The 12,322-nt window shown below is 35.4% G+C and overlaps 1 long non-coding RNA gene across 1 annotated transcript; it reads left to right on the top strand.

Annotated features, from left to right (window-relative positions):
- Positions 1–8,695: 8,695 nt before the first annotated feature.
- LOC134200901 (uncharacterized) lies at positions 8,696–10,637 on the top strand. Its single transcript, XR_009976011.1, has 3 exons — positions 8,696–8,897; positions 8,982–9,145; positions 10,478–10,637. It is a non-coding gene; the product is annotated as an uncharacterized LOC134200901 (long non-coding RNA).
- The last annotated feature ends 1,685 nt before the right edge of the window (positions 10,638–12,322 follow it).

The following is a 12,322-nucleotide window of genomic DNA, read 5'->3' as shown; positions in this document are numbered from 1 at the left end:
TGAGTCAGACCAGCAATGTATAAGATTACTTTTGAGAATAACGTTTCAATGTTTTTCGTTGTAAGAGTAAGGGTCCTTTAAAGCGGAGATAAACATCTGCAGAGTAAAAAGGTCGTTTTTCCGAAATTCCTCATCCTCATTCCGGTACCTTTTTTCTGAATCGAGCAGATTCTTTCATTCCGGGCCGCATTCCACACTCGATGATATTTATAAAGACAGGACGAGTTCCATCGACGCAAATATTTGGCACAAAGCATTCGAGAATCAGTGCACTTAATTTGATCTTCATTGATTTGGAATTTTATTATTTGAGATGCCTTTTTGAACATATTTTTTTCAAAAATAGTGATTTTTTTTATTATAATAATAAAAAAATAAAAAATATATTTAACATTTGAATTTGGAACTTAGTATAATTAATCTCAGAATATTCATTATCTTTTCCGTTTTGTGCTAATTTTTGTCAAATAACCTAAATATGGTGGTAGGACCTCTTGTGAGTCCGCGCGGGTGGGTATACCCCGCGTATTTCTGCATAGAAGCAGTAATGCGTTTCAAGATATAGAATTTATTATAAATTTAAACCCATAGGAGCAAATCTATAAATACTTCGAAGAGCTATATTTTATCTATGTTACTTATACAATGTTATCGCTATCTATTGAAATATAATGTGCTGTGAAATTTACTGTCAAAAGTTTGATATAAACGCAAATTAGCTGTTTTAAGTTAATTAACTAAATTAAGAATATTAGGAGCTACCTTACAGTGGACGAACTTTTGATAATATTGATACTGATGATGAAATATAAGATTATGTAACCACTGAATTCCACGTAAGAATATTGAAAATACATACTGTTGGTACATTAATAAGCTGAAAAGTTATGTATTCATTTATATTATATTTCTTGTAATTAAATATAATATCAAATTGTGACGATAAAAATAATAAAAATGAAACCCGTAAAATTATAATTTGCGTAATTACTGGTGTTAGGACCTCTTGTGAGTCCGCACGGGTAGGTACCACCGCCCCGCCTATTTCTGCCGTGAAGCAGTAATGCGTTTCGGTTTGAAGGGTGGGGCAGCCGTTGTGACTATACTGAGACCTTAGAACTATATCTCAAGGTGTGTGGCGCATTTACGTTGTAGATGTCTATGGGCTCCAGTAACCACTTAACATCAGGTGGGCTGTGAGCTCGTCCACACTTCTAAGCAATAAAAAAAAAAATTCATTTCAAATCATACTGCATTTTAAGAAAACATTATAACCTCAAACATTTTTTCCTCTCTCTAAATTTCGAACCAAAATCGTCTTTATACTGAAAACCGCCCTGGTGTAATGATTCCGTGTTCATAAGAAAAATTGTGCAGCCGGTGACATTAAGGATGGATATGATTAATGAGGCACCAGGTTCGAGGAAATGGTCTTGATGGAGTGTCCTTTTTGTGGAGTAATTGCTATGGAGAAGGCGGTTCCGTGCGATTTTATGGATGTACTCTCATGTCGTATAGCTAATTATGTGGACATTTTTACGTTTATTTAGGTTAATGGAAACATTGAATTATAAATATAATTCAAGTTTTATTTAAGTATTGTTGATTAGCGGCCCGCTCCGGTTCCGCTCGGGTCTTTAACAAAAATTTCAACGATATTTGACGTTGTTTTATTTTTTTAAATAACAGAACACTTATTGTGGCATGAATATAATAGTTAGACATATGCTGTTGCAACACTTTTTGTAAATAATTATGTGTTCTACAAAGTCGTACTATATTATTTTATTCTATCATCAATAGTTTTCGCAGGGCACGCGATGTAAAGAAATTTTAGGTAATTTTTTACACGTTGGGTTACATTATTGGAGTTTTAGTAAGGATCCCTAATTTTTTTCAAAAAAGAATATAATATAAGTCACTCTGGAATAGTGTAGCTTCCAAACAGTGAAAGAATTTTTCAAATCGGGTCAGTAGTTTCAGAGCCTATTCAATACAAACAAACAAACAAATCTTTCCTCTTTATAATATTAGTATAAGTATAGAAGTATAGATATGTAATGTTAGCTATTTCAAGTTATCTGTAAACCAACAAATGAGCAAGGAGGCAAACAAATATTTATAAGAAAATTAAAATCTAAAAGAACGAATTTATCTTTCACAATTTTTAAGTTACCAAAGATTATCCGGGACTGTTTATCGAAACAAGACGCTTGCTCAAATATTTTTGCTTCATTTCAAAAGTATAAATTAACAATTTAGATTATCGGAATTTGTATTCTATTCGTATTTCCATAAGCTCTATAACATCCTGGCTTGGTTTACAGATATCTCCTGTTATTTAGAAGGCACAGGGTGTAGCTAACGACATCACCGTCGCACCCTTTATAAGATATAGTTGTTATATTATTAAATTTCCTTGTCTTAGTTGTTGTTCCTTAAATTATGGCCCATAGAACTTCGGTATTGAATATTGGATCATAATTTAGAATAAGGCATAAACTTGTGAAATGTAACAACGGCGACAGCACCAAAAACCACTTTGTTGCCGAGTTGTATTATATCAATGAATATGTCCTTCAATTTGATCTTAAATGTTTTAGGTTGTTTTTTCTAGATTTATTATTTAAATCTAGATGATTGAATGATCTTTCAGCCCATCGAGTGTTAATTAACTATTAGACTGCTATAATCACAATTTTATTGTATCACAGCTCACTTTCAATCGGTATGCTTATTTTGTGGTAGAAATGGACCGGATGGTGGTAACTTCAAGCAATACGGATTATCACCAGTAATTGCGTATACTATATAACGGGCAGAGTATTCCCAAGTGTTGAAAACTAGCAGCCTGTTAACGGTATGCAGACACCCTTAGGCTTGGAGACGACGGTTGCTATTAAACTGCTTAACCGTTACCTAAAAATAGCTAAAAACAAAACAGCAATTTCCAAATTACATTAGCCATACGAAATAATCATCCCTAAAACTTGGTCACCGTAAAAGCCAGATCGACAAATCCCGGGGGTCTATTCTCAGCGCTATATGTAATTTATATCGTTTATAAATTAATTAGAACGTATAATCCGGGCCTTTGGGGACCGAAATTGATTATAATTAGTACGTTGTCATATTCGGACCCAATTTGTGCGGTACGAATGTAGAATATATATTGTCGATCTTAGTGGACCAGTTATCCTTGAATTTTTGATAATAGACTACTAAAGCTCGGTTGATGATTAAACAAAAAGTATAAGAGTAGGGGTTTTTAGGATTTTAGAGCTTATAGCTCAGGCTTCAAGTACTTTTCAATATTTTTGATCATTGCGTATAATGTTGCGTGCAATTAAAATGTTAAATTCTTATAATTAGCTATCTTAGTAATCTCGTCCATTGCTGGATGTCTATACAATAGTTTTTCAAACGCTTACGAATTATCTAAAAATTATCTCATTGTTTTTGGAACGAAATCCCTTATGGGACGATGCGGAGGGATACCCTAACCGGGAAAAAGTCCGTAACGTAAGATTTTTATTTTTTTTATAATTATATCCCTGATTATACGAAAGGGTTTATATTTAAACATTTGCGTACGGAAGTTCCTCTTTCGTATATATGGACATGAGATATACATTTGGCTGGGGCTCGCTCATAATACGCCCTTCATATAACTAAGAATGCAAAATTCTTGCCTCAAAAATTCTTACCTAAAAATTTTTACAGAAATAAAATAGTTCTCACAAAAAACCATTCATTACCATTCCTTGTGCTATTCAACTGAACTCTGAACAAAGAATATGGAAAAAAGATCAGACGCGACATAGTTGTGAAGTTTCGTTATAATTCAGTGGCAGGCCGGGTGCGCCCGACATACGACTGAGTTTTAAACTTGTCCCTATTGTACTTTATACAGAAATAAGCTTGAAAATGTGTCTTTACGTTATTTTAATTTTCCATGTCTTAAATGGATAAATTCATGGAACAAAACGTCCAGTACAATAAAAAGCGACTGCATATTCGCTTCATTTGTATTTTTGGAGTTTTATTCTAGTGCATGATGTTTCTTTTTCACATGCGTGTATGAGCCATAGTTCTGAGGTATATTAACAAATAAATAGATGTCGAATCTAGCTGTGTTACTCTACTAATTAGAGTGTTGAATTTAAATGTCGAAAATGACTGTCTTGCTTTTCGCTGTACACAAATTTTGATAAGAATTCACAATTGATGCTTGCGACATCCCCTATAGGATTTTTTTAAGATTGTCGAAGATTTTAAAGTTTCGTAAATTTGGCTGGAATCCATGCACGCAGATTTTGAAAACTGCGTGTACCAAGATTGCTTTATCCAAAAATATTCAATAATTATGAAAGTAAAACCACGAATACGTATACGGTTAGAAAGCGCCGCCATATTCCGCTCGCATTGTCTGAGTTTCTTAACTGGTTTTAAGCAGTTTTAACTGGATCTCGTCGGTTTTATGTTCAACATATTGTTTTATTCGAGTGCGGATTTAAGTTTGTAACTCTGCGTGGATGCTCCGGTCCTTGGGAATGTATTAAAGGATTCTAAATTTTGTAATAAAATTTTATGTCGTGCGGTGGATGAATGGAAATCCACAGAAACTTTGTTATTTTAGAATCCTTTCAAATAAAAGTTTGATTTGATTTTATATGTTGTTCGGATGAGTAGACTCTAACTTATCAGTTTATATGGGCAAGCAAGACCCGGTTGTTGTAAAGTAATTATTGGAGTCCATTGAAAGGTTTATTGATTTATTGCTATAGGTGAGTAGAAGAGCTCACGGAGTATATAGCATCAAAAGGGTGCCTGAGGTCATAGACCTTGCAAAGTGAATAACAGCTCCCACTTTGGAACAAAATTATAAATTCATCTGTCCGGTATCTTACACTTGTTTTTTTATGCATTTTAGTTTAAGGTAAAAACGAAATTAAACATTTAAAAAAAATCATATATGCGTATGATATATGGACATTCAAAACATAAATAGATAGTTGTTTGTCAGTCACACAATGGCAGATAATTCTCAATATTGCAGGTGCTTGTGGCAGACGAAAAATAAGAAACTAATGAAACCTGAATACCATGATAAGGATCCATTAAAAATAGTGTGGAGATATAAAACATATAGCCGTGAAAGTTTACAACAGTTCGTAGCAATATACTATCGAAAATATATGATTATATTACGATGTATCAACACAGAGGTATTCTTATATGTATTACCTGTGTAGCAAAAAACAAATGAATTAATTATCAGAGTTTCAGATTAAATTCTAAACGTATTATGAAAATGTTTTACATAATTTATGACTCGTGTACAGACGTGCACGATAATGAAATGAATGAATGAATGAAAAATAAAATACAATTATTCACGGACACAGATTGTGATAAAGATAATATATTATTGTGTTACAATTGATCAATCATGTTACACTGGTGCCCACCTGTCGCTTTGTATTGTTTGTTTGGGCAGATGTTCTCAAACTGTAATGAACCAATTAATTACAAAATATAAATAAGTTTAGAACAGACATGGTCTAGCTAATACAGGTACGGGGCACGGACCAGATGTCGTGTCGACAGGTTGTCATGAGTGTTCACGATACGTAATTTATTAGCGGTTAAACTTAGTCCTATTCTTACATTAGTGGAACATTACAAGCAGTAATGCGTTTCGGTTTGAAGGGTGGGGCAGCCGTTGTAACTATACTTGAGACCTTAGAACTTATATCTTAAGGTGGGTGGCGCATTTACGTTTTAGGTGTCTATGGGCTCCAGTAACCATTTAACACCAGGTGGGCTGTGAGCTCCTCCACCCATCTAAGCAATAAAAAAAAAATTACATTACAGGAAAATGAGCAAACGACCTTTACTAATGATGAGTGGTTACCGTTAGTCATGGACGAAGGCAATGCTAGGGGCAAACCAAGCCGCTGTCATGAATTAAATTCTAAAGTCACTAAATTCATGAAATTCATATTGCAATAATTCATCCATTGTAAGTTCAGACTTTGTCAAAGTCGTTTCTTAAACTACCAGCTTCATTTGCCAAGCAGCATGAACCGGCCGCACATACAACAACCTGGAGTAATTTTAGTTTAAAATAGAAAAAAAAACATAACATTGAATTTTAGCGAAACATATCACACTACAGATCCATCACACACAAACAGACGTTTTGAAGTTTGTTACGCAAATATTTTTTGTAGGCCGCTATCTATACAGGACAATGTGCTGTTGGTCAGATATAAAATAGATCCTTTAGGTATTCTACCCTCATCGTACTCAACCTAGGTTGATGATAGCAATAAAAATTCATTGGGAGATACATTTTCAGTGCAGATTTGTCGAGAAATGCTAGTATATTTTCTTTCTCTTTTTATTAATTAGCATTAATAGACTCACAACCCTCCCACTACTCAGAACCATAACACACATACCACACTAAGTCCTGATCCCATTCGATATATCGACACACCGAGCAATATTACCGCCCGATGGAAGATCTTCCCTTTTGTAATTTTCTCCACCATACTATTTATATATTACTAATTGTGGAAGCGAAAGCTCGCAGTCGGCAAGCTATTACTAAGCAATTGATATTTTGAGCGAATAATAGTCTGCGATTGTCAGTAAGAACACACTAATCTATATATTAATACGTGAAGGAAAAACTTTGTATCCCTTTTTACGAAAATTGCGCGGACGGAGGAGTATGAATTTTTCCACACTTATAGAGATTATAGAGAAGAAGTGCACAATGCTAATTTTTTTTAAATAATGCATAAAAAATACATTAAATCAATAAAGAAAACATTACACACACTACTATGTATTTGACACACACACGCATGCATACTATTTATTCTCAAACTTTTCTTTGCAGTCTGTCAGTTATAGTCTGTCAAATTGAGAATAGATTAAATACTGTTTTCTCTTTATTAATATTTGTCTAAAGTATTATCTTGACGAAATCTGTGATTAAAGAAGTATAATAGTCCTTGACAATAGAATCATAATAGTGTACAAACTTACAATTTCAATTAATTATAGTCGAATTTCGACTACTGCGGGACCACTAGTAATTATTAATGTTACATTACACTTTGAGAACCACTTACGAGAACATTATTTTTGTATATTTTTCAGAACTAATTTAACGTTAAAACAATAAATTATAACGAACGATTAATCACGACATTATGGGCTTCCATTGCGTAACAGAAATAACAAAGTGAGACAATGAATGAGAATTTCTAAGCCATTAAATATTTATGTGGGAATTTATAAAGTGAAGTAATCTCGCGCTGGATTATTTGGTTTCGTGTTTATGTTTGGGAAGTCTAGAAGAGTGTTTATAGACAAGAAAGAGGACTTTCTGGTTATTGATCGGAAATTTAGTACTTCGCTAACGGTAGGGCGCTAGCACGAGCAAGCACCCTCGACCTAATTATATCTACCACGAAGCAGTCAGGCGTTCGGGAATTAATATGTATATTAAGTGAGACAAACATTTCAGAATTTGTCTAGAAATTTTACTCCATGTGTCAAGGTGAATGAAGGCTTCCATATTGTGATATTTTTGAACCCCGGTAACCACTTAACAGCAAGAATGCCGTTTATATAGGTATGTATAACAAAGGAATGATAAAAAAGCTTGAACTTTTATATACACATTTCCGCTGTCTGTTTTGCTTCAGACTTTTGGGAACGGGACTGTAATCCAGAGGTCCCAGTTTGCTTCACTTTGTATTCAATTTCTACAGCAAAGACCACTAAATAAGGTTCAGACGTCTTGTTTGAAATTAATAACAAGTTTTTATTAGCATGACCGTTTTCTGTCTATACGCATACGTCTACAGAAACGCTTTTTAAATATTCAAAATATTCGTAAGGATTTGTAACCTAAGCGGTTAAGCACAATAGGTTTTCCAGGTTTTTTACTTCGGTTTCTCTTGTTAGAGCAAAAAAAAACTATAGTTAATGCAATAGAAAATTGTTAGGCTATAATTAAATTACATATATCACCGGACTGGAATTGTTTCACCAGTAAAAAGAACAATACGACGGTGACAATACATATCAACACAATAATTTTATTATTTTACTTAATATCTTGACGAGGATTAAAAAAGTTTTTTTTTGTCTAGCTCTCTATTTGAGCGTTTTATTTTAGCTTTAAAACTTTTTCTCTAATCCAACCGAACCCACCGGGTTTGGGAAGTAGTAATTTTCCAGCGTATGTGTGAGCGTATGCTCTATCTTACGACAATAGTTTTGTTATTGGAGATATTTTATTTTGTTCGAAGGCAAACAAGCACACGGACCCCTGCAATAACAAGGACACAGCCAAGCCGCTCCTGACGCTCACGACTATTCTTAAACAATAGCACAGCTTTCAAGTTCACTTTGAATACCGCTATTTCTGCGTCACGGAAAACTATGACGCTTACAATAAATAATTGAAGATTATTTTGTACATTATTGAAGCAATCAACTAAAAAGGATCTCCATCAATAACATAACAATTATTGTTGCATTGTATATCAAAATAATTGGATTCTAAAAAGTCACTAATTTGGCGTGTCAATTCTAAACAAATGTTTGATGTCCAAAATTATAAAAAAATCTACCAAATAAAAATATACGTTAAACCGTGAAGAATAGGAACTATTTCACATTTTCGATCTCATAATATTGAATCGGCGGACTCTATTAACAATGCAAATAACGTCGTGGAGTGTAGCCAGCTTCGTAAATGCACATGGAACGAAAAACAAATTTCTATTTGAAGTACAAGCATGTGACTACCGATCTTAATTTGAAGGGCATAAGATCTGCACTAACGACATATTAAATTGCATAAAATGGTTTGCAAATCCAAAGTTATCCAGCAAGGAGAGTGTTTACAAGGATCATTTGGTACTTAATGCAAGTTGTTTGTTTGTTTTCAGTGGTCCTTATGTTTTATTGGTTTCGATGGGCGGGGTAAGCGGAGTCCTTCAATATCACAACGGAACTGATTCAGTTTAGAAGCAGATTTAACGATAATACCTTTACGTACTCAGAGCATGATCACCATCAGCTATTCAAAGGAGACTGGATACAGTACAGCGTTGTAAGTACCTACTTCTTCGTGAACAAATATGGTTAGAGCACGCACAGTATATACTATAGGATTAGCGGGACCTATGGATATATTAACGTGAGTGCCCTCGGCCGTCTACTACATTCCCGATCCTGCGGACAGAATGGAAAGCAATCGACGTCGCCCAAAACACGTCATCTCGGATCCTCCCGATCCACTAACGGTGCTTTTAGGTACTTCAAGCACCGGTCACCGTTCTCGTCGAACCCGTCGCATGCGACGAAGGGCTCGACGAGTAAATTAACTCTCAGACACAGCCCACTGAGTTTCTCGCCGGATCTTCTCAGTGGGTCGCGTTTCCGATCCGGTGGTAGATTCTGCGAAGCACGACTCTTGCTAGAGTTCGTGTTAGCATCGTCGTCAGGTTTGAGCCCCGTGAGCTCACCTACTAGTTAAGGTTCCGCTGGAATAGCCTCTCTAGGCTACCAGCTTAGGCAGGAAAAAAAAAATCGTCTTGAGAAATACACTTAAAGACTCTATGGAGAAAGTGGTCCATTGGCTGATAGACTTTTCAAACTTTTTTTTTTATTGCTTAGATGGGTGGACGAGCTCACAGCCTACCTGATATTAAGTGGTTACTGGAGCCCATAGACATCTACGACGTAAATGCGCCACCCAACTTGAGACATAAGTTCTAAGGTCAGTATAGTTACAACGGCTGCCCCACCCTTCAAACCGAAACGCATTACTGCTTCACGGCAGAAATAGGCGGGGCGGTGGTACCTACCCGTGCGGACTCACAAGAGGTCTTACCACCGGTAATTACGCAAATGATAATTTTGCGGGTTTCATTTTTATTACACGATGTTATTCCTTCACCGTGGAAGTCAATCGTGAACAATTGTCAAGTACGTATTTCATTAGAAAAATTGGTACCCGCCTGCGGGATTCGAACATCGGTGCATCGCTAGATCCGAATCCACCGGACGTCTTAGCCTTTAGGCCACGACGACTTAATTACCATTATACCGTTATAATATGCAAAACTATCAGTAAAAATTACCTAATTAAAGGTCCTACCATCAGTAAAAATTAAAAAATTCGAATGATGCACTCATTTCGTGGGTACAAACGACCGACTATTTGGTTTCGTTAAGATGTACTAAGTTCGAGATCCTGAAAGGATTAGCCTAAGGTCCGACATATAGCCAATTCAGTCCATCCCCAAATCACGAAAATATTTCTAAGCCCAACAGCTTAAGGCCTATATTGGCTTAAGAGCATTTAATCTGAAAATCAGGTATTGGGCCAAACTGACTTAGTTACAGCTAATCCACGTAAAGGGTGTGTCCATGTTTCTAGATATGAATCGAGTTGTGGAAGTTGTGGATTCAGGATCTAACTGGATTAAGCTAACAGAGTACGAGGATAGAATTGAATATGACATGGATAGAATTTTGAAGATCTGGTATAAATTTAATTTCAGATGTATATCAAAAAGGTAATAAAGACAGAAGAGCTATTAGTAGCCTATTGTGTCGACAAACAAGAAATCTATGAAAAATCAATTTTGATTTGAAAAAATTCTGCATGACACTCTGACCTTTTAATAAAACGTGGGTAGATCCTGCAAGGATCTGTGGTCTATTGCTTACCTCCACACTGCGCTATATTTTTAGCAACTTTACAATTTTCGCTGGACGCTTATATCTGCATATTGTCTTAGCGCCTAATTATACTTGATTGTTAATGTTTTGTTCTCTCCTGTGCTTTCTTTTGCTTCTTCAAGTTGTTATCCATTCGGGGCTATGTTTTATATTCCCTATTACGAACGATGGATAAGTAAAGAAAATTCTGATTATGTGAGCGACACTTTTCTACTATACTTCTGTTGATCGCAAACTGTGACCCTTCAATATCAACAAAAGCACACTTAGGAACAATAACAGCATAAATATATACCCATCAAATCTTCAGATAGGAAGTGAACTATTGTTAATAACCACGCAATCAAAGACTATATTTTTAATAATATATGTACCTACTGTGTTTGCTGACAGTTAGGAAAAAGAAATTGGCCCCGGCCATATTGAGACAAGAGATTAAGGTTGTGATTGCTTTGAGAAGGAGGGCTTTAATCTACTAGTTTCCTGGTAAATCGAGGACTGTATCTCAGCTATTGGCTATTTCTTCCAGCTAACATACAAATAAGGGAACATTTTCAGTCTTACTACACAAAAGTCATTTCTTATCCTTAATGTTCTTATTTATTTGCAATGACACCATGTCATGTTCTTAATTAACGAGTCATTTCAGTCCTGTTAAAATATAAGGATAACTTACATCAATTTTAAAAGGAATGTTTAAAACTACAAATTTTAGTTAGGTTAAGCAAGGAAGCCAAGCTGGCTCGTTAAATTACGTGTCGCTGTAATGGATTTCAGATCAAAGTGTAGTTTGTGATAGTGAGGATCCAAAGCACGAGATACTGGCTAGTAAATTTGTAAAGTAAAAAAAAAAAAGATTAAACTACCTATAAACAGTATTTTCAAAAATAATGATGATGCTATAAATTTCAGCGTATTCTGCAGCCCGTACTGATTATTAATTTGAACACATACGTACTATTCTGAAATGGAATTGTGTTATCTTGTGTATGATAGCTAGCTATATTAACATAAAAAAAATTTTTTTCTAATTTATGGGATCTTTTTTTTTATTGCTTCGATGGATGGACGAGCTCACAGCCCACCTGGTGTTAAGTGGTTACTGGAGCCCATAGACATTCACAACGTAAATGCGCCACCCACCTTGAGATACAAGTTCTAAGGTCTCAAGTATAGTTACAACGGCTGCCCCACCCTTCAAACCGAAACGCATTACTGCTTCACGGCAGAAATAGGCAGGGTGGTGGTACCCACCCGTGCGGACTCACAAGAGGTCCTACCACCAGTAGTTACGCAAATTATAATTTTGCGGGTTTGATTTTTATTACACGATGTTATTCCTTCATCGTGGAAGTCAATCGTGAACATTTCTTGAGTACGTATTTCATTAGAAAAAATTGGTACCCGCCTGTGATTCGAACACCGGTGCATCGCTCAACACGAATGCATCAGACGTCTTATCCGTTAGGCCACGACGAGTTCAAAACTTACTGATTTTATGGTTTTATTTGTACCGTATTTAACACCGTAAATTGTATTC

Source organism: Bombyx mori, chromosome 21, assembly GCF_030269925.1.
Source record: "Bombyx mori chromosome 21, ASM3026992v2".
Taxonomy (NCBI): domain Eukaryota; kingdom Metazoa; phylum Arthropoda; class Insecta; order Lepidoptera; family Bombycidae; genus Bombyx; species Bombyx mori.
Note: the sequence above shows the minus strand (reverse complement) of the source record. Positions and strands in the feature narration are given on the sequence as shown.